At 36.6% G+C, this 21,481-nt stretch overlaps 1 protein-coding gene across 1 annotated transcript in view; it reads left to right on the top strand.

Annotated features, from left to right (window-relative positions):
* The window catches only part of kcnk5a (potassium channel, subfamily K, member 5a), a 105,693-nt gene that overhangs the window by 48,390 nt on the left and 35,822 nt on the right, over positions 1–21,481 (top strand). The gene's annotated exons all lie outside the window — the stretch shown is intronic.

Here is a 21,481-nt window from a genome sequence, read left to right on the forward strand (position 1 = left end):
CAAGTATGTCAACAGCATTTTCATGGCTCCAAGACCAACTAGGTGCATGTAATCAAGGGGGAACTGTTTCACACACAAAATACCAGCTCTAACAAGAGGTGATATTTGTTTTTGATGGTCAAGGTATCCAGCTCGGTTGAATACCTTATCTGTTCTACCTTCAGAAGGACCCTTCATCAAGTAAACTACCCTCCTTTCGATCATTTGTGCTACTGCAACACATCGCTAAGATCCATTCAGACTATTGTGACTTTTTATACATTTTAAAAATGACCTGACTTGATGACTGCCTTCACTGAAACGGTGTGAACCAAATTCTGGAATGAAACACCATTTTGGATGAACGGTTGCAACTCCTCCAAGAAATCTTCTAAAAACTCCTCAACAGGGTCAGGCTTGCTGGACCCATAAAACAGAGCTACAATAAATTGCTGACAGTTTGGAATTTGAACAAGAATGGGCCAGAAACACATTTTGCTTGATTTAAAGAATGGCACGCCATCCACATTAAAACACAGTTCAACTTTTCCTGGCAGTGTCTCTTTTGAAATGTGTTCAAGAAGGTAACACTCAATTGCATTTATTTTGAACTGGCACTCCTTGTGGTGTATCAAGAAGGGTTCTAGCATCTTTGGGAAGTCTATGGCCATAGCATCTGAGCACAAAGCAGCTCATTTAGTGTCTTGAGGGTCTAATTTGTAGCAGTAGCCCAACTAGCCAAGTCTACATGGAGAGAAGGCGTTTCATCTGTTGAATGTGAAGTCTCATCCAAATGCTCACACTCTGTGTCAGTAGAATCTGTAGTAGAATAGTGTTCATCAGTATCATCCATAACGGACACTGCTACTGTGCTGATAGAAGAACTACAGCCCTGGATGCAATGGATGTAATTCGTCATATGTTGATCCCTCCGCGAGTGGACTGCCCTCCCCCGCCAAGCCTGGCTCCACTGACCCCTCGGATTCAGAACTGCTGCCATGTTCCACTAAGGCATCAACCCTTGCCCTCCGTCGTCTCCACTTCTTTTGGTACTCAGATGACATGTTTAGCAATTCTAAAATTACAAAATATTTTTAAGCAGTTAACATTACTGAAAACGTACATGTTCAAATCCAGCTAAACACTTCAGTCTCTTTCAGATAATTTACTTCCTGGAAGAAACTCTAAAAAGTCTGCATTACCAAGTTACAGTAATAACTTTGACTTTAACATTTAACATCATTGTCATTAAACATACTATGGTATACCCTTGTATAAGTTTAAAGTAACTTTTAGCTTACTAGATAATATTAGCCAAGCTAAATTTCAGTTGACAATATGGGCGTCATTTCTTTCGGTTACTTTGTGTCAAACAAGTAAAACTCAATCACGTTACTGTAATAATACACAATGTACTTACCCAGCAGTAGATATTTAATACAAAATAGTCACAAACTCTCTCCTCAATTCCTTGTGGTTCCTCCTTGTTCAATGTACCAGTGTGGGGAGACCGCGGCTGCATCCGAAACCTGGAAAAAGCTGCCTTCGGAGGACACATTTGAAGGCAGGAAGGCATCAAGCTGCGTCCGAATCTAATGTTTGCTTCACTTCCTATCTCCTGAGATACCTTCATCTGATCGATTTTTGAAGGCAGGTGTACATGTGTCCTTCGCTGCCTTTGATATCCCACAATCCTGTGCTTTCCAATCAGTGACAGTTGAGCTGGGGAAAAAAGATGCCGTAGAGAAGTTGTGTTTGCGGGTCAGTTTGTTTGTAAATGTACAATTTTTACCAACATATTACACTTCTGATATCATTTCTAGTGAGAAATCCCTACTGTAGTAATTAAATGTGTTTAGTTCTCACCAAAGCGCTCTCTATTTTGCTGTAGCTCATTAAACTGTTACACTGCCTTAGAAGTCTGTCCGAAATTAGTTTCATGAGGTGCCTTCATGCACAAAACATTGCCTTACAAGTCATTGTCTGATGAGGCAGCGAGGCAACGAGTCAGCACTGCTCAGCAGCCTAGGTTTTCGGACGCAACCCGCGTTAACACCAAATATTCTTCTTATGTTTTTATTGGCGGTTGGAAAACCAGCTTATAGGTGCTTTACCGCCACCTACTGGACAGGAGTGTGGATCAGAAGATTTGCCTCGCGAGATAATCTATCCTAACGCAAGATTTTGTTATATCGCGAGGTGCAATATTTTGTAGGGCTGCACGATTAATCGATTTCGAACCGCAATCGTGATTTGGCTTGTGCGCGATTATGAAAGCTCAAAGGCTTTTAGTAACATGTTTTACCTCACTTTACGTTATATTGTCAGTCGAGTGTTTATGAGCTGATGTGGCTTCTCATCATAGTGAGGCAGACGATGGGATATTTTATAGTATTCTATGTCAATCAGCACTGCATTATAATACACTTTATTATTATGAAAATACCTTTGACGTCTTGAAGAAATCAAATACACCACATTTTGCTGCAGTCGTGTTTATTGTCATCATCTTTTATCAAAGCGTCTCTATCTTCTGTTTACAGAACGTCATTACTTCTCTGAGGCAAATGTGGCGTTTTCCGCTCGGGCGCCCTCTAGCTTTCAGTATGAATTAAAAACTTTTGGGTAATCAATAATAAGAAAATAATGCTTCATACATTTAAAAACTTAATAAATTAAAAAAATTATAAATTTGTTGGACAATCCATGTTTTTCTTCAATGTACAGGAGTTTTTTCCCCCCACAGTGGATGCACAAGAGGTTCATATTTCATATTAAAGACAGACTTTAAGAATAACTCTTATGTTTCTAATTATTCTAATAAGCTTCTAATGTTTTTTAGTTATGTAGGCTGTCTGCATATTAATAGGTAACCCAGCAGTTTTTTTTTTTTTTTTTGTAAAATAAGTTTTCTGTAAAATATTACAAAAATAATAATAATAATTAGTATTAGTATTACATTTTTATATTTATTCTGACGTTCTCTTTTTTTATTGGTAATTATTAAAATGTTATTATAATGGTAATATTTCTTATTTTTAAAAATATTTTAGCAGTAATAATAATCATAATTATTATTATTAGTCACATTAATATAAAAACACAAAATGTTATATACACACTTCATTTGTAAAAAAATATAATAACAATAATCACATTTTAAATCGCAATTGCAATTTTCCCCAAATCGTGCAGCCCTAATATTTTGTTACTACAGCTTGGCAGCACAGTTTTGGCAAGCAATCTACTTCCAACTCAGACATAAATGGTGACTGGCTAAATATCTGTTTTACATGTGCATACATTCCATAAAAACTATAGCAACGAATAAAACTGATTAAAATAATGACTCAAATGCATAAGCATTGCAATCACTTAATCGTACTGGGCACTTTGTGATTATAATTTATTTAAACAAAATAAAGTAAATATAAATCTTATTGTATTGCATAAAGATTTTCTCTTCATTTTCTACAATACGTCTTGACTAGACGTCGATTCACAACCTTACTATAGACGTGTAAAGGACGTCTATTCACAACCTCTTAACTACTTGGGGCAGAATTAAATTAATCATTGCATTATTAACCATGCAAGTTGTATGGACAGCTTTTGCATATTTCACAAGGATTTCGTAAAGGGTCAGGACGGACTATAAATGCACGTGTAAAAGACGTCCCACACTTGGACGTCACGGACACTAAGTGACGTCCTCTCACAACCGATTCGCAACATGGTTATTATTGAACTACACGGAGCTGAAAGGCAAAATAACAATTATAAATGCAACCCCAGATAACTGTAGACATGTACAAATGTATCTGAATGCATTTTTAAGAATTATTCTTACATATTTTTACAGATTTATGCCGTCCTACTGCGACTATTTTTGGCCAGGGACAGGACGTTGCTGTCGGACCAGTGTTTGCTGGGTCCTTTGCGGTGGAACAAGAAATGCTATAATATATAGTTAGCATCTTATTTTCATCTTTGTTTTATTTTATTAGTTCATTAACTAATTGTTAACTAAAATAATTTAATGTAAATAGCCATAATTACTAATTAAATATAGTAAATGTAAAAAAAAAATAGAGGTAAACTTAAAAAACAAGTGTTTTCTAAATCAGTGTCGGCTGCAGACATATCTCCATACATCTCTGCATTCGATTATTATATAATCAGACATTATTTGCTTTTGATTAAACTTTTCTGTTTTGGACATTTAAATTTTTGCAGGTGCAGGATCTTATTTAAAGGGGGGGTGAAATGCTGTTTCATGCATACTGATCTTTTTACACTGTTAAAGACATGGAATCCCATACTAAACATGGACAAAGTTTCAAAAGTTAAGGTGGACGTTTGATGGGAGTATTTCTTTGTCAAAAATACTACTTCCGGTTAGTCATAAGTTTCGGCAAGTTTTTTGCGATCATGCGTCCACTTGACATTAATGGGGGCGGAATTTCCTTGTATGGGCCTTACGGACAATTCTACCGGAAGAGCGTGAGAGAGAGAGAGGGAGAGAGCGAAAGTAACAGGCTACGCCCATCAAAGCGCTGGCTTATAGGATGCGCTGCACAGGTGATGTGCACATAACAATGTCACCAAAAAGTGCGTTTTTGGTTGCCAGACCAAGACAGTCCTGCACAGATTCCCCAAAAACCCTGCGGTAAGGCAACAGTGGATGGAATTTGCTTTTCCGGATCAGCAACTGAGTTGCGCGAATGTTTATATCTGTTCGCTGCATTTCGGTGCCGACTGTTTCATAAACAAGGCCCAGCTCGACGCCGGAACACAACTGTTTAAAAGATATTTTGAGGGGGAAAAATAAATGTATTAAATAACATTTGAAAAACCTGTATAAACTTAACACCAAATAACAATATTAACTATGCAAATTATTAGCAAAATACCTAAGTAAATTAAACTATATAGCCAAAGCTACAACACTTCTGTTTTCTTTGTAATAAAATACAGTTGAAAAACAAACAGAACTAAAGTCAATAGTGGAGATCATTCGAGCATTTTGAAAATTCTTCTTCAATCAATCTTACATTTACAAAGAAAAATGGTTAATGTTTTTTCGCACTGAGGTAACTGAGGCTTACTCTCTGTGGCTCTCTAGCGCGTGTTTGGACGCGGTTTGCTATTTGCCAATCGGCCGTAATATAGCCTAGTGTGCGGTTATGGTCATATAGCTGTCTGTGGCACGGGACGTCCATCCATCGGTGGTGATTGTGATGGATTCAGCAGTACTCAACCCTTCCTCCACCTTAGCCTTTGTTTTCTCCAGAAGTTTTGGTAGCACATTTTGAGAGAAATACGCCCGGCTCGGTAATGCATAACGGGGCTCGAGCACACTAAGTAGGCTACTTGAATCCCTCGTTTTCAACAACCGAAAAAGGGTGCATATCCAGTGACATGATTCCAATTGCATCTGTAATTTTTTGTGCTCTATTTGAATTGGCTGGAAACTTTGCTTGGAATAAACTAGGCAGTGTAGGCTGCTGCTGTTGGGTTGTGGGGACACACTGCAAGCGTGCCGTGAGCGTCTCGGCTGCGTGGCATGTGCGTTTTTATTTCAGCTCTCATGTTAACCGGCTAGAGTTTGCATAATGCCAGCGTGACACGCACGGAAAACGCATGCATATGGCAAGCCAAATAGGTCAGAATTACGCTATAGATGAATCGCGTTTACAGTCAAACGCAGTAAAACACGGCGTTTAAAACAGTATTTGCGCCGCAAAATACGCCTTTGCGATTACAAACGCCGTAAAAAACGCGCGAAAAACATCAAGGACGCCGTATTTTGCGGCGTTTTAGTGTGCCTGAAAAGCGCCGCTTTTTACGCGGTTCAGCTTGCCATATGACGGCCAAAAAACGCCGCTTTGGTTGCACAGAGCGCGCGTTATTTACGGCGTTTTTCTTGTAGTATAATGAGCCACACCCAGCGATTTTCACAGCCAGTCATTTTAAACTGTTCTCACCCAATCCATGATGAACTAAGTCAGACCAGACAAGTTCACGGATCATTTTAGCCAAAGGAGTGCCTTTGATGGGGTATTTTCATCTACAATAGCCTATAACTCTTTGGATATTTTCATATTTACTAACATTAAACATATTAAAAGATCATAACTCGTTATCATACTTTGTAACTTTTGCTAAGATTTCATATTCAGCAATTATCCTACCCCCTAGGCCTATTCAACTTGTTACACACTTTCACGTTAGAATAGCCTAAATAACTGGATGTTATGTTTTCAAAACGAGAAATCGTCACTAATATAAAAGAACCCGTCCCAGATAGTGTTTACAAGCGGCGCAGCAGTCGATATGGTGTCTGACTCCATAGCGACCGAAATGATCGCCGGTCCGTGCCCCGCTCTTTACAGGTCTGGTTTGAAAGAGTTTAGCCCATTTGCTAAATAAGATATAGGCTATTTTAGTTGACCCTCACTCTAGAAAGAATCCTTTAAAATGAATGAAATTCGTTTTGGCTTCATAACCTATATACTATATATTAATGGGCTATATCATATTTAGCCCATATGTTAAATATTATAAAGGCTACTTTAGTTGACCCTCACTCTAGAAATAATCCTTTAAAATGAATGATATTCAGAACAGAACAAGAATGAAATATATATAGCTATATGTGTGTGTTAAGCCAAAACGAATTTGTTTAAAGTAGAAAGGAAACAGAAACGCGAGTTATAGCCTATCTCTCTCATTTGTCACAAATCCAAAGTTTCCATATTCAAGATGTAGGCTATTTGTATGTTAAACTATTTATTATTTACAAGTTTTGTTCTTCGTGTTCCAATACTAGACGACAAGACGACAACAAACATGCGCAAAAGCTTGGCATGTGAACGGGACCGTACACGGACTATTTCAAATAGCATAACTTTTTATGCATTTTGTTGGCTTTATTTTATTTTGACAATGAATAGGCAGTTCTTATACACTACACAGGCTAAACACGGCACATTTCCATCCAGATCCTATAGAGAAATACAATACAGTGCAAATTTGTGACGAAGGCGTTTGCCATATCTAAAATGTGATCGTTTGGATCGTTTATCCAAAATAAACTATACTTGAAAATGGTCCACCGTTTGTGAGTATAGAAGTTTTGTGTTCCACTTTATCAGCTTCTGACTTAAGAAATGTGTGCCATTATTCTTAAAAGTAATGTAAATGGTGTTTGCAACAATAGTTTATTAAACTAGCCTGAGTGTGACTGAGGCTCCATGTCAATTAATAATTCGTGAATATTTGATGTGGATCTTTTGCATGAAGTTTTATAGGCCTATAACTAAAACAAAACATATTAAAAACATGTATATGCTGTTTGAAATAAATCTGAAATAAAATAAAATATAAATATTAGCCTTGTTGAAAAACGTAATCCGAAAATTAGAAATGTTTCCTTTTGTCATTACACTGTAGCCTATTCATTTCGGGATTATTTTTCAACCAATGCGATCATTATCCATTTATTAACCGACAAAATTATTTTTAATTAGAATTAAATAAGAATCGATAAGTGTCTGTTACCCAATAAAATGACCCCCCCCCCAAAAAAGAGGTTAATTTTAGCCTATATGCACAAATAGCAGCAGAAGCAAGCAGAACATAAGGATTCATCATTATTGCGCTTCTGAGCGCTTCTGAGCGGAGAAAAAACCGGGATAAATTCATAAGTTATGTCTATATAGGCCTACGCAAAATTTATTTCACTTAAATAATTATCAAAATTAATGAAAGAAACTGAAACAAGAAGGCCTATATAAAAGAAATCAATACATGAAATATATATTGACTTAAATAATTAACAGATTAACAAAAAACAAAAAAAAGGAAAAGAAATGTGTGACTGGTTCATTATCGTGAGGCGCGACACTCCTCCAGACAAGTTCACGGAACGGAAACCCAGAAGACAGAAAGCAAATCTTGTTTTCTTTTAGCTATTTTATAGCACAATGTAAGAAAACAATTTTTGCTATTTTAAATAATGTCCTTCTCTTATGTATGACTATTACAGATTTTATTGGTTTCCTCTGCTCTTTTGCACTGGCGCCTCGATCACGCGCACACAACATGCGAACTGTGATGGCATTGCAAACTTGACATCGCAGCCAGTTTATTATCAAAATAAAATACCTAAGCTAATAAATAAAAAGTTACACAGCTCTGTTTAAATAGCCAGTAGTAGCCAACACTTCGTGGCATTCAGCGTGAGCACTGCTCCTGAGGTGTTTCCAAGTAGAGACCCGCTCGCAACATTCATGTTTTGTCCCGCTCCTGTCCGCATACAAGTATAAATAGGTTTTTTTTCTGTGGTTTGGCGTGGCAGAATACGCGCAAAGTGCGCTCATAATTCCAAAAAAAGCTCTCATCTCAGTTCAACGCGATCTCACAAAGCCCTGCTATCAATAAAAAACTGCACAATGAATCTTTTTTTTTTATATAATGTCAAAACTTTCTTTGTTATAATCAGAGGATTTGTCAGCATACAGAATTCAGCATTGCACAAAAACTCTTGAGTGGATTTTTCTCTTAAATGCATCTGTTTGGCATTGCTCTAAACATTTGTTGTATCGGCTTTGTTTAACCAATATATTGGTTACATTGCACAACGCGGCAAAAACGTGTTATACCTCCAACTGTAATTTGTTTTGATTTTATAACATTTTATTTGTTTCTAGATTTTTATTTTAGATTTTTTTTATTTTTCTGTGGTCATGCAAATAGTTGTATTCTCCCGAAATCCACACACACACACACACACACACACACACACACACACACACACACACACACACACACACACACACACACACACACACACACACACACACACACACACGAGTAGCCTACCGCCTGCACTCAGCCATCAAATCTAGTCCCGCGCCACACTTGCGTTGGGTTCCGCGAGTCCCGCGGGAGTGCACTTCTCAAGCACATTTTTGCGCATGTGAAGAGGATGATTTTTTCCCATCAATATTGGGACGTGAGTTAAGTAGCCAAAGCCTATAATAAATAATGGTTTAGCATCTAAATGTATCACCAATATGGAAACATTTGGACTCGAATGAGGGAGTTAGGCTGCGTGAGTCTAACGCTGGTTACTTTCAGTTCCTCATTAAATTATTTCGTTTTGACTTTATATAGTTATAGCCTTCTGTTCTGAATACCGTTACATTTGAAGGATTTGTTGTGGAGTGAGGGGAACTAAAATAACCTATAGTACAATATTTCGCTTTATTTAGCTTACTGGTATTATTTTGAATGCAATCAAATGCGACTTTAGCCTACGTGACTTACTGTTTTTCTCTCTCTTTCAAATGTCTTGTTGATTAACAGTTAACCAGTAAATTAGCGTCCCATAGATATGCTAGCTATCAAATTAGTGCAGAATCAACTTTCCGTTACGAACGCATCAAGGATCAAAAGCAGTTGTGTGGAAAAGTGCTGAGCTGAATATTTGTGCCATCTAGTGGTTTAATGGAGAATGCAGTCAAATGGCCCATTTTATACAAGTATTATGCTTGGCTTGACTAATTTGAATGTAAATGGTAGTAGGCCTATATGGTTCGCGACAACTTAAAAAAAAAAGAGCAAAATATTTTAGTCCTCATATTACAAAAATATTTTGGAAATAACGAAATGTAATGTTATTTTACTAGATAATCAACGAAATATTAATAAAACATGAATAAACAATTTTCAATATTTTCAAGTCGCCTGTTTTACTTTAAAAGGGGCGATTGAAAGGGCAAAATATTAATCCACAGGTTATGAAGCCAAAACGAATTTGTTTAAAGCAGAAATATATATATATATATATATATATATATATATATATATATATATATATATATACCATTCTTTTTCTGTTCTGAATATCATTCATTTTAAAGGATTAGTAGAGTGAGAGTCAACTAAAGTAGCCTATATAATATTTAACATATGGGCTAAATATGATATAGCCCATTTATATATAGTATATATAGGTTATGAAGCCAAAACGAATTTCATTCATTTTAAAGGATTCTTTCTAGAGTGAGGGTCAACTAAAATAGCCTATATCTTATTAACAAATGGGCTAAACTCTTTCAAACCAGACCTGTAAAGAGCGGGGCACGGACCGGCGATCATTTCGGTCGCTATGGAGTCAGACACCATATCGACTGCTGCACCGCTTGTAAACACTATCTGGGACGGGTTCTTTTATATTAGTGACGATTTCTCGTTTTGGAAACATAACATCCAGTTATTTAGGCTATTCTAACGTGAAAAGTGTGTAACAAGTTGAATAGGCCTAGGGGGGTAGGATAATTGTAACTTTTGCTAAGATTTCATATTCAGCAAAGTATGATAACGAGTTATGATCTTTTAATATGTTTAATGTTAGTAAATATGAAAATATCCAAAGAGTTATAGGCTATTGTAGATGAAAATACCCCATCAAAGGCACTCCTTTGGCTAAAATGATCCGTGCTGAACTTGTCTGGTCTGACTTAGTTCATCATGGATTGGGTGAGAACAGTTTAAAATGACTGGCTGTGAAAATCGCTGGGTGTGGCTCATTATACTACAAGCAAAACGCCGTAAATAACGCGCGCTCTGTGCAACCAAAGTGGCATTTTTTTCGCCGTCATATGGCAAGCTGAATGGCGTAAAAAGCGGGGCTTTTCAGGCACACTAAAACGCCGCAAAATACGGCGTCCTTGATGTTTTTCGCGCGTTTTTTACGGCGTTTGTAATCACAAAGGCGTATTTTGCGGCGCAAATACTGTTTTAAACGCCGTGTTTTACGGCGTTTGACTGTAAACGCGATTCATCTATTGCGTAATTCTGACCCATTTGGCTTGCCATACATGCATGCTTCAAATAGAAGAGACGCCTATTTTTAACTCCACACGCGAGCGTGTTGGAAGCGTTTCCAGGCAAAATAGAATAGGAAAAGATGTTTATGTCATTTTGACACGAATGCATATTAATAAGTGACATTTTCATGTTTGAAAGTCTGTAGGTTAACATAAATGCAGATATAGGCCTAATTTTAATAATAAGAAACAACATAATTATCAATTTTAGAAATAGGTAAACCTGTCAATGCAGAACGAAATATTCTGTAGCCTATTTTGCTGTCAATACCATAGGGTCAATACCTATATCTGTGTGGTCAATAGGCTACTGCCGACGTTTTCTTTGCGGTATCAATAGGCAATATATATTTACATCCTGTACATCAATACCAGCAGATCAGCGTTGTGTTAGACACGCTTCTGGTGTGCAAAGAAAGAGAAAACGCCACGCAGCCGCCCCGTGGCTGAAACGCAACAGAAACTAAATGCTCACACCACGCTTGCAGTGTGTCTCTGGCATCTGCATGTTGGTTGTGTTGCCGGCCGGTTGGAGAAGCTTCTCGAAACACTTACGGCAAATTGTGTGGGTCTTGTCAACTACACGATTGCCATCCTTGTTCTCTGCTCTGTTCTCTGCTCTCTTGGACTGCTCTCTCAGTAGCTGCGTTTCCATTACAAATTTGTGCAAAACCTTTGCAATATTTAGGCTACTAAATGTCTATAAAAAAAACTTGCAAAATTATGGCGTTTCCATTAACCGCTGTTATGTGACAACTTTTTTTCCACTTATGATAAGTCTTTCAAAAAAGTATGCAACTAATATTGGTAATAATTAAGCACCTTAATAGCCATTATTTTTGATGGGAAGAGGCATATAGCATTAATTAGAGCATTATCCAAGCATTAATTAAAATTAAAAGAACGAAATGTTTGAATTTGCATGGTGGTAACAGTGTTTGTAGTGAGTGCATGCAAAATAATATTTTCTCTATCAACGAGCTTTGTGAGTATACACAAGTAGACCGTTTATAGTTTATCATTAGGCTTTGTCTGTATATATCTGTATTTATCTGTATAGCTAAAAATGTTGGAGTATGACTTATATTCGCTGTCATAAAGGAACATGTCCATGCGCCTTAAGTCTACGTTTAAATATTAGCCTATAGTGTATATATATATATATGTTTTATTTTATATGTTGATTATAAAAAATGCAGTATGAGTAAGATTTACTTAGGTTATACATATGCGCATTAATCACTGTCTCACGCAAAGACAAATATTGCAAGTTAGCCTACTACATACCAAAGTTTGAACAAGCAGAATAATACAGCATCACAGTATGTATTTTTAGCTATGACTGTCATTTTAACTATTATACTATTTTGAAGGACAAAAACAAAGTGTACAACCAGTAGCTACAGCATGTTCTGTTGTTTAGACATGCTTTTTATAAAAGTTTTTTCTGTACAACCAGTAAAACGTGCTCTTTTCTGTAGACTATTCTCTGATAATTGATTAGTCATGTCATACCAGTACACTATGACTAAAAATATAAATTTATATTTTTTGTGAATATCGTGCACCCCTTCTAGACTCTCTTTTCCAGCACTTTTGACACAGTTGCTCCCCTGCACTAAAGAAGATTAAAGAAGCCCAATGTCATGCACTGTTAAAAATTTATTGTAAATTTACAGGAAATTCCTGGCAACTAGTTGCCGTAAATTTACAGCAAGCAATATACAGGAATATTACCGTTTTTTAAATACAATATAGTACTGTTTTTATATAATATAGTACACCCAAAAATGAAATTTATTTCATTAGTTACTCACCCTCATGTCGTTGGACACCTGTAACACCTTCGTTCATTGTCAGAACACAAATGAAGTTATTTTAGTTGATAGCTGATCGCTGAGAAAGGCCTCCATTGGCATTCAGTACATTTTCTAATTCTATTTTTAATTATTATTTTGTTCTTTTTATTTTTCATTTTAATGTATTTTTATTATTGTTTTGTACAGCACTTTGGTCAGTGCAAGCTGAATTTAAATGTGCTTTATAAATAAAATTTACTTACTTACTTACTTACTGTATTTATACAGCAGTGTTACTGTGATTATAGTAGCATTATTACAGTAAAATGCTGTAATTTTACTGTATATTTACTGCAACTCAGTTGCCAGGAATTTACTGTAATTTCACAGGAAAATTACAATTTAATATTGTAATTCAATATACTGTATATATCCTGTTATTTGTAAATATTACAATAAAAAAACAATGTCATCTTTTCTTCTTTTATTAACACTATGCAACACATATTAAAAACTTGTATTTTTTCATACAAAAGTATCCACTTTTTAAAAAATGACATTCTCACTGAAGAATAGCTCACTTCCAGAAACCCAGACAGCCTATCATCAGGGGGAACATGGTGATATGCAACAAAAGTGCCCAGCCAGACTTGAACTGAGGGAAGTTGTTCATGGTCAATGCCATTGGACTCCTAAACCACCATCTGGGGCCAGGAAGTGTCATTAAGGGTAGGGGCTCAACACAACCACTAGCCCATTAACTCAAAGTCCAGGAGTTTTCTTTTTCTCAAGAGGGTGCAGACAGGTGCGTTGAGCCCATGTCTCTTCTCTGCTTTGCTGCCCGTCTGGGAGTTGATTCACAAAAAGCTCTGAAAACAGAGAGAAGAAAAAAGCCTTTAAAAATTAAGCCTTTAAGAGCAGTTTAAACATTTAAGAGCAAGACTCAAAATACACACAGAAAAACACCGAAATCTTCTCTCAGCGTACACAAAATAATATGCAATGCTATTTCATTAGGCATGTGCCGATATCAATTTTTCATGTTGCGATTAATTGCTGAAGTTTTATCACGATATACGATATCACGATATTGAAATAAGTTGCAAAAAAAGTGTTGCCATAGCATAACAGCTTTAAAGGGTTAGTTCACCCAAAAATGAAATTTATTTCATTAGTTACTCACCCTCATGTCGTTGGACACCTGTAACACCTTCCTTCATTGTCAGAACACAAATGAAGTTATTTTAGTTGATAGCTGATCGCTGAGAAAGGCCTCCATTGGCATTCAGTACATTTCCACTGACCCACTCACAAGACCCATAAAAGGCACTAAAGACGTCGTTACAAAGTCCATCTCACTACAGTGGCTGTACAATAATTTAACAATGCGGCGAAAATAGTTATTGTGCGCACAAAAATCAAAATAACGATATAATGCACCAAATTATTGACGTGAACTCGACGCATGCGCGAGAATATGACGCAGCTCCGCCGTTCGATTCAGCGAATACATGACCCGGAAGAGGAGGAGCGACGCTATCGCGTGAGTTTACGTCCGAGACCTACACGGAAGACAATATCTTGGTAGATAAAGTCATTATTTAGATTTTTTTTGCGCACAAAAACTGTTCTCGCCGCTTGGTACAATTATTGTACAGCCGCTGTAGTGAGATGGACTTTGTAATGAAGTCTTTAGTGCCTTTTATGGGTCTTGTGAGTGGGTCAGTGGAAATGTACTGAATCCCAATGGAGGCCTTTTTGAAGCCTTTCTCAGCCATCAGCTTTCAGCAAAATATCTTAATCTGTGTTCTGAAGATGAATGTTCTTGTGTTACAGGTGTCCAACGACATGAGGGTGAGTAATTAATGACAATTTTCATTTTTGGGTGAACTAACCCTTTAAGAACTATTTTTACATTGTATACATGTATTATGAATATGCATGTATTATGTTGTATTCAGAACTCCAGCACGACCTGGAGAACACATGTGCTGTGTAAATCAAAGCTATCCGATTTATCTAAACGATTTCATTTACACCTTGGCACATAAATGTATCTCCACAAAACAGATATAAATCCGATCTACATTTCCAGCACTATATGCAGATTTATTTGTGTTCACATCACCGAAAACAACAGCTATGAGCTGCATTATATTAATCACCATTGAGCCGCGCGCCCTCCTATTGCCTCCTAGAGTGCGCGGCAAACGCAGTGGTCAGATCTTTACTTTTAATGAATATGACTATTTTGAGCACCTGCAACCTTACTTTTGCACCAAAAAATGTTTAGCATTGTTGCGATGAGTAAAATTAACATTTGTGGTTTCAACAACCAGATGCATTTAGACTTTATTTTTGGCTGTATGGAGCGGAACCACCTCCTGAAGTGTCTTTTAGTATTTTCTATTTGTTCTAAATGCTCCTGTTGTCTTCTATGCCCAGACTTGAGTTTTGTTTGATACATTTAAGAAGCGTGTTTTCTTTGAGCTGGTAAAATTAAAGGTTCAGTTAATATAACTGCCTGACAAATTTGTATAAGGATACAGTGAGTCGTCAATGCATTGCGATGCATCGTGATATTGAATTGAACCAAATCTATGGCCTGATAATCGCAATCGACTCGAACCGTGAGACCAGTGTAGGTTCACACCCCTATTGTGTTGTTTCTTGTAGTTTGATTATTTGTTCTTATTTTGTTCATTTTTATTTGACAAACGTCCTATCTGTCTATTGACATCAACGCATAGAGAAAATCATAGAGCCTAATAATACTGGACAAAAAGGAAGCAATTCAGGGACGTTCCATATGAGAATGATGGATCTATTTTCTTCATTAGTGAATAAATTAGTGAATTTAATTTAAACATACCTTTGGATAAATTCAAGAGTGCTTGAAGCATCTTTTGGATACTGCAAGTTAAACGCATAGTAAGCAGCGAAGGTCGCTGCCACTCCATTCAAGACTGTTATGGGGCCCATCACAATCGTTCCTTCCATGGACTTTATCCACTTGTCTGCGCTTAAGCCTAGTTCACACTGCCCAATTTTTGCCCCGATTTTGAGTCGCCGACAGGTTTTGTGAAATCGCCGACAAATGCCCGAGATCACAGGCAAATCGGTGCTCGTGCACGCGAGTGACAATCACGCAGTATGAATGATCAAAGACGCGATCAGAGAGAATCGCCGACGAGTCGCCGACGCCGGTGAGATATTTGGCATGCTAAATATCTGGACCTGTCGGCGATTCAAACTCCTGCTGTGTGAACAGCGTTCTGACTGAAAATTACACCGACAGCCAATGAGAGAGTGAGATACAGGGCAGCAGGAGGTTCAGGGAGGAGTTATAAAGCAGAATTTCAGTATTTTAATAGATATATTTACAATTCTATCAAACAGAAACAAAGGCCAAACATTTGCACATCCAGCCACAGCAGCAGCATATTAAATAATTATTTATTTACCTCAAACTGTTTTTGCAGAACAAAATCCTGGCTCCCTCTGTCTCTCCAACAATTTCTTCCGCCATAATCTTTTTTCTTTTTCTCAACAAATCAGCGCACATACAATTTGAAGAAAACTTTGTGCAGTTTATCATTTTTAATAACAATTCCAAGTCTCGCGCGAGAACTCCGGTCTGACGCACGTGTGATCTCGCGTTGTTTACTTGTCACATCGCACGTGTGTTTGGGAAACGTAGTTTGCACACCGGAGAGCGAGAGAGTTGTCGGCAATTCTTCCTCTTGTTCAGTCATGCAGTGTGAACTCCTCTGTTGTCAAACCATCGTGCAGTGTGAACACAGCAGTGACTGAATGATACCCCAGATAGTCATGCAGTGTGAATAGAGCAGTGACCCGACGAGTTTGAAAATCGTGCAGTCTGAACTAGGCTTTAGTGTCTCTCCTGAAATGCATTTAACACAATTAGGTATATTTTAGCTTTTTATAGTCACAGTCTCAATAATTCGATTTTACCTCATAATTCTTTTTCTAATCTACAACGCCACAGGCTCTGAACCCTCCGAGAAAATGTTTAATAACGATGCTGATTGGTTTAAGTTGCGTACGCGCAGTTTATTTTAGATACAGACAGCTTACATGACACGCTCTGCTCTTCCACCCTTGTTCGCCAAGCACAAAGTAACGTAAATAACAAGATACTATATTCATATTAGCGCACAGTTATGGCTAACTTATAGAATTAAATGAAGATACTAGCACTGTCGATTTATTAAAGCCCATTTCAACTGACCTTTGTTTGTATTCATTCAGTGACCGTAACATCTACAAGCATGCTAGTTTGCAAAACACAACAACTTCAATACCCCGATTACAAAACAGCAAACAGAAGTCTTATATATAATGTTTTTTGATTAAAGAAAACGCTTTACTTATTCAAACAGTTCTTAATTATCATAACATTGTACACAACCTGCAGATCTGTCTCCGTGCAGCACATTATTCACGATGAAGGCGGGTGGATTTATAAGGTTTGACTGACAGTTTGAACAGCCAATGGCGTTACCATGTTGAGTCACAAGCTCTTTTTTTAAATACTTTTCATTGGTTAAATATTTCAAAACTCACAGAGAGACATAAAGATTGACCAATAGTAATGATTTATTAAATAACTAGAAATGACGAAATTTGAATACGCGAGAATTAAAGTTTAGAATGAATTCTAAATAACTATACATTATAAACCATACATTATAAATGTTTGTAACTTACTTGTATGCATTTCTGCAATATTACTCTGAGAGGACGGGGCTTTTTGGGACGATCTCATCATTATCTCCGTTATTGTGCGAGCCGAGCCGCTCGATCGATATAATTTCAGATATAATCAACATCAAATCCGTGTCTGAAATAATTTAGCAGCCGGTGTGTAGTGCAGCTAACGTTACTCCTGCAGTGTGTAACAGCTGCTGCTGCTCAGTTGTTCTTTACGTTAGTTTAGGATTTCTTCGTTGTTGAACGTTCAGGACCGCAGTGAAGTTAGTTTTAAGTTGGATAGAGTAAGAAGACACCTGAAACTAACTTCACCGCGGTCAGTTCAGGTCAGTTTCTACCGGGAGCGAGCGAGTCGAGGCGAACTGACATTTGGGACCTAACGTTACTAATGTCACTGAAATATACCAAACTAAATCAGCTTTATTAATATATAGACGTATAAATGAGATAAAGACAATATTTCATGTTACATACCTGAGATGTTCCTTCTTCCAAAGATTAATGCTTCTGGTACCGTTGGCGCGCGCCTATTTTCAAAATTCAAACAGCCGCGATCCCACAATGCTATGCGCGGTGGCTGTAAAATAACGCTTCTACAGTGCATTTACAATAATATTACAGGACTGTCCATCATGCATTTGCATTTACAGCAAAAACATGAATACAATACGTTGTTGTAAAATTTATTGTAAAATTACATCAATTGCCAACAGTGTAACAAGATAAATTTTATTTTTTTTCAATAAGATATTTTTCCCCCTTTATATTTGTATTAAAATAATTAATTATTTCTACTTAAAACAATAAAACCTTTCAGTGTACTTAATACAAAAACCAAAAATAAATTTATAAAGCAAGCAATTAACCTAACTTTTTTTTTTTGATGTCTTGGATTTTTTCTGTCAAGTAGTGACCAATTTTCATTGCTCTGGTCTTCAGCTCTGCTTCCTCCACGTTTTTGCCCTCCAGCCACTTTTGAAAGCAACCTAGGAAAAATATATACACAAGAAATCCCTTAAGCCTTGACTAACATTAATATACTGTTCTTGAATAAAGCTAAATTTGATCATATGAGCTATTATCATTGATCTCAGAAATGATTAATTGCACTGTTATGTAATCAACTGATTAGTAATGCTGAACCCTGAACATCATTTTCTACAGTTGACACATCATTTACTTTTTAGTGTTCTAAATTTGTGAGGTGTTAGAGGTGGCCTAGGGTCTGATTTTTGTGGTGGGGCAACTTTTCCCTTCTAGGCTGCGGTTGGCCAGTGTGCTTGTTCCCCAGATGCACACTGCCAGCTCTTTCACAAACAAGCTGTCTTTTACATTCAGCTGTATCTTGTTCCATTTTTGACAGTGTATTACTACACCTTCACCAATATTAACCTGTAAGAAAATAAAATTAAATTAAAGGGCTAGTTTACTCAAGAATGACATTTCTTTAATGAAATGAACTTCAATTTCACTTTATTTTAAACAATCACTTTCTCATTGAGGATAGCCAACAAATTTCTATCTGGATACTTTACATAAAAATTTGTTGCACATTCTCAGTGGGAAAGCACCCAAAGCGTCGCTCAGCAACATTGCTCAAAAGGTTGTGTATCATCAGCTTAAAGGGATACTTCCCTGCTGGAAAGATGAACGTGTTAAATTGGGTCATTTCTGTACTAGAAATGTGAAAATATTTTCAAGTTGGTGCCTTCTAGACTGAGGAAATGTTTTTTTTTTTTTTGAGTTCTGAAGATGAATGAAAATCTTACAGGTTTGGAAAAATATAAGGGAGATAAATTAATGACAGAAATTTGATTTTTGAGTGAACTAACCCTTTAAACATTTATCAAGAAACATAACACTACTGTGGTCTCCATTCTTAACAATTTAATCAACAACTCTGTTCCTTTTTTGATGTTACAAAATTCAAATTCAATGTCATAGTCATCTTGCATAGGAGAGACTGAGGCTGGTTCAATTGTAACAGTTTACCACATATTGTGACAAAATGCCTTACATGTGCATGTTCAATTAAATATAATTTGTTATTCCCTGGTAAATAATAGTGTAATGCTTAGTAGTGTTTTTTTTGTTTTTTTGTAGGCTTCGAGGTATGTACCCAATTACACAGAATGTAAACCTGCTTAAACCAACTAAGAGAAAGTAACAAGCAACCCAAGCCTCTCCGAAATGTTCTCTTTAATTAAAACATACCTCTTGGTTCTCTGAGTTCTGATCAACAGCTGAATTGACTTCTGTGGGAGGGGTTTGCAGTTAGGGAAATTATGTCTTCATAACAGTTACAGTGGGGCCAGATTAACCATATGGCAAATCGGTCAAATACATTGATTTTTTGTTGCCAATTATTTTCTTTTTTTAATACTAAAAAAAAATCTTTGAGTTTTGGGTCAACTGTTTTTCAATGCAGGAACAGAAATATCCCTGATTTCATTAAAAACATTTTTTATTAATAATGAATTTATTATTTTTCGTGGGTGTGAAAATCAATAAAGCCTTTGTGGTTAGGAGTAGGAGTAATTGATAGGGGTTAAGTACACCCATATAGTTAAACTGGCCCTGTCATCCAACACATAACAATAACTACAACAATAATAGTATTAATAAAAATATAATTGACTTAATAGACGAAAAAATATCTGCAAAGGTCATATATTTAACATCTTACCAGTTGCTGTTTGGGGTTTTTCCATTAGGTCTAAAGGGGGGCTGCTCTCTGAGGAATTGAATGAAACAAGAAACATTCAATTCATTGAAATATATTCAATATTCACAAAAAAATCTGCAAACTTGTGAATAAACAATGCAAGTTTTTAAGAGCACTGGAAGTAGAGATGGCAATACAAATTTAAAATGGTTTTGTAAAATGTAGGTAACCTTTTTTTTTTAAATAAGGTAACCATTATTTGTTTGTAAACAAGGCCTCCCTTTGCTGACTCTATCTGTAGAATAAATGTGATAGTCTTACAAGTCGTACAAGTCGTACTTGGAAGGGCTTGATTTGTGGCTCATGGGGTGTTGCATTCTGGAACATAAAATCCTAAATGCAAAATTCTTTTTGAACACATTCTAAAAAATGTATTTGAGAGGTTTTTTTTTTTTGATGTCTTGGATTTTTTCTGTCAAGTAGTGACCAATTGTCATTGCTCTGGTCTTCAGCTCTGCTTCCTCCACGTTTTTGCCCTCCAGCCACTTTTGAAAGCAACCTAGGAAAAATATATACACAAGAAATCCCTTAAGCCTTGACTAACATTAATATACTGTTCTTGAATAAAGCTAAATTTGATCATATGAGCTATTATCATTGATCTCAGAAATGATTAATTGCACTGTTATGTAATCAACTGATTAGTAATGCTGAACCCTGAACATTTCCTACAGTTGACACGTCATTTACTTTTTAGTGTTCTAAATTTGTGAGGTGTTAGAGGTGGCCTAGGGTCTGATTTTTGTGGTGGGGCAACTTTTCCCTTCTAGGCTGCGGTTGGCCAGTGTGCTTGTTCCCCAGATGCACACTGTCAGCTCTTTCACAAACAAGCTGTCTTTTACATTCAGCTGTATCTTGTTCCATTTTTGACAGTGTATTACTACACCTTCACCAATATTAACCTGTAAGAAAATAAAATTAAATTAAAGGGCTAGTTTACTCAAGAATGACATTTCTTTAATGAAATTAACTTCAATTTCACTTCATTTCAAACAATCACTTTCTCATTGAGGATAGCCAACAAATTTCTATCTGGATACTTTACATAAAAATTTGTTGCACATTCTCAGTGGGAAAGCACCCAAAGCGTCGCTCAGCAACATTGCTCAAAAGGTTGTGTATCATCGGCTTAAAGGGATACTTCCCTGCAACCTTAGATTGATTACCGGTAAGGTTAGTTCTTTTTATTATTTTGCCTGGACACTTTCATCCAGAGTGACAAATTAAGTGTTATATCCTCATTTTTCAAATATTACATGTGTGAAAAATCCTGATCATTAATCATAATTTTAGCAGACTTTTTTTTTTTTTAAAGCCAGTCCTACCAGTTGTCTTTGGAAGAGCTG

Source organism: Pseudorasbora parva, chromosome 10, assembly GCF_024679245.1.
Source record: "Pseudorasbora parva isolate DD20220531a chromosome 10, ASM2467924v1, whole genome shotgun sequence".
NCBI classification, from domain to species: domain Eukaryota; kingdom Metazoa; phylum Chordata; class Actinopteri; order Cypriniformes; family Gobionidae; genus Pseudorasbora; species Pseudorasbora parva.